We start from the raw sequence: 5,687 nt of genomic DNA on the forward strand, positions 1-5,687 counted from the left end.
CATTTTTGCTGAGCATAAATGCCTCTGATTCGTGCCCAGTCTACTTTCAAACAGTGTAACGAGGCCAGAAGACAATACCTTCACGTGGTTTGAGAAGAAAGTTCCGTCACCCCCGACCCCCAGGGTCCCGGGGGGTGGGGGAATTAACAAAAGACCTGTTTGCCCCACTTCATGAGCGGGGATTTAACAGCAAATACGCATTTTCGGAAGCGAGGACAGAAGCGGGGATTTAAAATGAGCTGACTGAAGGAAAAGCCTCGTTTCCCAATTTGGTGTAGACTACGAGCAATCTCTCTTTTTTCTGTAGTCCGTCGAGCAAAACGCGAGACACGCAATGGCCACGCGCGTGACTGATGGCGCGAGACGGGAAAGGCACGAAAAAAGAGAGACTACCCGCAAAGCCAGAGAGAATGGTCTTTCACGGTCTAGTGATTTTTCGGCGTCAAAACTGAAGTGTTGACAGGCCAGGCACGTGAAACGTGACTTTAGAGTTTGCTTGAACAACAGAGGTTTTTCTACTTTTCCTTTTAAATCGCAGCTTATGCAGTGCATAGAGTTAGAGTCGATTCTAAGCTAATTGACTGAGCAAATCTTAATTTTGGCCGCTGGTCTCACCTTTAGAGGTCATGAAGCTGGTCTATTTCTCTGATATTAATAATTCATTTCCTGTGCATTATGTTTTGAATGAGATCACCCGTGGCCTAGTTCTTGTTTGCGGGATGTTGAATTTTCACGGGACAGTGTTCTACATATCCTAATTGTAGCTTAACTTTACGCTGTAAGTCACTCAAGATCATTCTTTGGGCGCCGATTTGTTTTTTCTTTCATTCTTGAGAATCTTTGTTCCATAGCGCGATGTCCTGTAGTGCATCCGTTGGTAATAACTATTGTTTTAGCTTTACAAAATAAACAGTCTAAGAGTCTTCCAGCCTATGCTACTTTCTGTTTTAAGTTCTAAAGTAAGACTACCGTTTTGGAACTAAAGCGTTCCTTGACAGTGAAGAGAGGCTTTGAGCATTTAAATTGCGCAATCACGTCACGTACCCGGAGAGATGAGACCTTCTTATGACGAACTTTCCTGCAGTGCTTCAGCCATCATCAACTTGTCAATGGTTTCGATTGTTGACAGTTTGTTGTCAACGCTTGACAAATCAGCCAATCGTATTTTGCGTTGTGAGGCCAACGCTTAATTCATTGGCTCTGGCTAAGCGGGCAGTCTCTCTTTTTTCTTCTCGGGCTGCCGCCCTCGTTTCGCGCGTCTCGCGGCTTCGCCGCTCCCGCGCGCGTGCATTGCTCTCACTAAATCTGAAGAAAAAGAGAGACTGCTCGCAGTCTAAATTTGGTGAAGATGGAGGCAGAGAGATAATGCTGTAGAGAATCATGGCGTTGAAAACATAGAGGAAAAGTCAGAAACAGGACAGGAAGGGAAAAACCAGGTCGCCCTAGTCTCAGACACAAAAGGGTGGAGCAACATCAATATCACAAGCAATTTTAGGATTAACACCCAGGATATAAGTCGATCTTCAGGACTAGGTAGTCTAGGTAATTTAGCAAAGAAACCAACATGGTGTTCTCTCCCAAAACCTAAAAGTACACTGTAAGACGACACAAAGTAAACCCTCAGGGCACGGATAGACGTACTCTCAACAGAAGTTTAGGAGACGATTTTTAGCTAAGACCACTGATTTTTAAGTAAATAGTGAATCAGTGGGCGGAACAGGAAATGTTACTGGGCCCAAAGTTTATCATTCAAGTTTGTTCACAATGTTCAGTTCTAATGGTTTGAGCCTTTTCACCGTTAAGAGACAGAAGAGTGTATGTTTCACCAGTGACGATCACCCTCCGACCAGTTTTATTGACCGTGCTTTGTTCAAGATTTCCCTCAAAAAAAGGTGCATGGAACATACTACGCTGATCGAGCATCGGCTCACAAAGACTGACTGGTATGGAGGCCCGTTCTGGTCAAAATTAATATAATAAAATGGCATCACAAGTGACTCTTTTGGCCAGTGCAGCATTTATTATGGACCCGTTGTGTATTTTTGTCATCACTACACAGGATTTTTTTAGTGTGTTGTTAATTCTTTTTAGCGGCATGAATTATTTTTTGTTAAAGCTGTTCCCTTTTTTATGTTTTTGTATGAATAAATTTTTCATGTGTACCACAAACGATTTTTTAGTGGTACTGCGAATTATTTTTGATGCAAGTATTGAGAATTATTTTTTCATCGTGCTGATAATTATTTTTCGCTGTATCGCGAATTTATTTTTGGGCCTACAATGCTTTGCGGTCCTTGCAGTTAAAGTGGACTAGTTCAGACTGGTTCGAGTCTTTGACTTCCTTGGGCGACCATTTTGAAAACTTTGAAGTGGAGGAGTGCTTTCAAAGAGAATGCCAACGCGAAAAATTGTCAGGGAAAGAAACAAAAAGGGTTTTCATCTTTCTTGCAAAATCTGTCACGAGCCAGTAGTCTCTGCGTTCGTGATGAGGTTTTCTGGACCCGGCGAAGCTTTAATTTACACAATTCTAACCCTTATTGAACATGACATGTCTGCCCAAGTGAACAGTTCTCTATCCCATGATCTTATACCTCGAGTCTTCGTACTACACATGCTGGCTTTCGGAACGAAGATGCTGTGAATGAGAGTGCCCCCTACCCTAAACTTCAGAAAGGATCTCCCGATTCTAATCCTGAAGGGCGGGCATAAGAACTAGCAGAGCCAAATGGATTCTAGATAGAACACCTTCGCAGAGTGCTGGTGAGAGTAGACCTCACTAACTAACTAACATGGGGAACTTGCTCTAGCGCCTTTACCATGGCAGTATAGTAGTTCCTGATTTTTAACATTATGTTTTTAATATTCGGAGATGAATGAGTCTGTCCAACGTCAGACACCTGAGATATAACTATAGCCAATAATGCCATAAAATAAATATTACATAAATCAATCGAATTTCCCAGGTCGTGAGGTCGACTCTAACATAGCACTCAGCGAAGGTCTTCTACCTCGAGTCCATCTGGCTCTGCTTCTAGTGCTCGCCCGTCTGGATTAGAATCGGGAGCTTTTTCCTGAACTGCAGGGTAGGGGAAACTCTCACTCTCTGTGTCTTCGTTCCGAAACCCAGCATGTGTAGTACGAGACGAAATTGGGTAGAGAACAGTTCAATCCGGCAGACATGTCATGTTCAATAAGGGTTAGAACTGTGTACGAGTCGTGAAGTCGCTTCGTAGTCTCCTCTATTAAATCTTCGGTCCAGAAAACCTCATAACGAACGCACAGACTACTAGCTCCTGACAGATTTTGTAAGAAAGATGAAAACCTCTTTCGTTTCCTTCCCTGACAATGTTTCGCCTTGGCATTCTCTTTGAAAGCACTCCTCCACTTGCAAAGTTTTCAAAATGGTCGACCAAGGAAGTCAAAAACTCGAACCAGTCCTTCAAATGCAAGGCCCGCAATGCATTGTAGGCCAAAAAATAAATTCGCGATACTGCGAAAAATAAATCTCGGCCCAATTAAAAAATAATTCTTGATATACATTAGAAAAATAATTAGAAGTACCACTGAAAAAAAATTCATGGCATGAATGAAAAAAGGATTCCTATCATTAAAACCAAAAATAACTCTTGTTGCTAAAAAGAATTACAAACACGCTGAAAAAAGAATTGTTTAGTGATGACAAAAATACATAACATGTCCATAACATTTGCTGCAGTTGGATTAAAACTGACTTGAAGTGCAATTTTATTGTCATGATTTTGAACAGAACGGGCCTTCATAGTTCCATGTTGTCACTAAAACTATTTCTTATATTCTAAGTAACAGTACATACAGCGAGCATAGAGGTCAGATCATGCATCGAGTGGTTGCTTTCAAGAGGTTAAAAACAATGGAAAATTATAAGTCAACCATCAGCCTGAAACGTCGCTTAGAAAAAAAGGTGGTCGTGTTCCATTTACAGGGCGTTCACTGGGGAAATTTCCGTGTTTAGGTTAGTATAGGTCAGGCGATAGGTGGTCGTTTTAACAGGGGAGGTGGTCACTTACTACAGCTGGTTGCACATAGAGGTGCGACTGTAAATACATATGGTTGACTTTGTGGAAGGGAGCCCAGCCGTGACCAGTTCTGAACTGCATTAGGCTGATTCCGGGAGTGCTTGTCAGCCCCCTGGAATTTCCTTAATTTTCCAACTTGGGTAGGCACCTCTTGGAAAAGATATTTACGTCGCAAATAATGTTGCACTTTCGGCTATTATGCAAAAGTTAATTGTTTCAGCGATAAAGAGAGAAAAAATCATTTTACTCATTGTGACCAAACCAACAACAACAACATAAGCTTTATTTGCATGACTATAATTATGTAGTTACAGTATTGCAAAAGCTTTAACCTTAAAAAAAAACAAACAAATCATAACAATGATAATGCAATGCAATGATTATTATAGTCAATCAAGTGTCATCAGCATGATTTGACAACAAATTATTACGTAAATCATTACATAATGAGACAAATTTCAACAAATGTGAATTTACGGAAAAATTCTGTGAATTCATCAATTTAATTATTAATTCTGTGTAAGATAGCTGATTTAAGTCGACAAAATTTTGTTTGATTTGATTGTAGAATTTCTCCCTTGGGATTGAGTATTTTGGACAATGGAAGAGAAAATGAAATTCGTCTTCAATTATACTAGAGTTACAAATAGGATAGAATCTATCGCTGCGGGAAGTTTGATTATATCTTCCAGTTTCAATCATGAGTTTGTGGTTACTTATACGAATTTTCTCTAAATCTTTCCTATTAGCAGAATTTCTAATTAAGTCTAGCTAACTTGAAATTTTATAATCATGTTTAAATAAGCTGTAAAATTGTAGTTTCTTAGAATGATGGATTGTATGTTGCCAAGATGCAACATATTTTTGAGTCCTCTCAAACGGTAACACCGAGCATAGACAAACTCAAGAAAACACGTATATAAAAAAATAATGCTCTACACGTTTATTAAAACAATACTCCCAAAACTCCACTATTTTAAGGTTAACCAAGCGTCACTATATACTCGTTTCACTAAACAATTAAAACGGATAATTATTCTAATTTCTAAAGACTAATTCGATATTACTTTTTTTTACACAAAATGCATAGCGATTTTTGAACTACTTAGTCTACAACATATTTACAAATTGTCTTCTTCGAACGCGCAGTAATAGTTCCCTTTTTAGTTCACCTTAAGTATAAAACAGAGTTCCTCGTCTTTCCTTTAGTCCAGCCCGCCGGGACTCCTTCCGAACACAACACCACTTTAACTCGATCCCAAAGCCTCCAAACTCCAGGAGCCGCCTTACTTTAATCTTTCACAGACTTGCTCCGGCTTCGGTCTCTCGGTCTGCCGCTGCTCTCTAGTTCAGTTTGGTTTCCGCAACCGTTCTTGGAGAGATATTATGTAACGCACTGACTTCTTAGAGAGATGTTACGGTCTTGGAGATGTTACGGTCGCCACAATACTTCTCCTGCTCTCTCAACTTTTACAGGACATCAAACTGCTTTCCCCCGACAAAATGACTTCTTTTGCCGTGAAGTTAAAAGGGACGCCTCTGCTGAAGGGATTTCAGTAGAACGGCTTGTGCTTCAAGGTCTCTTTCTTACACTCTCTCTGAACGCGCCCTCCGCACTGACTTTTTAGCGAC

The sequence above is a fragment of the Porites lutea genome, chromosome 6 (assembly GCF_958299795.1).
Source record: "Porites lutea chromosome 6, jaPorLute2.1, whole genome shotgun sequence".
NCBI classification, from domain to species: Eukaryota; Metazoa; Cnidaria; class Anthozoa; order Scleractinia; family Poritidae; genus Porites; species Porites lutea.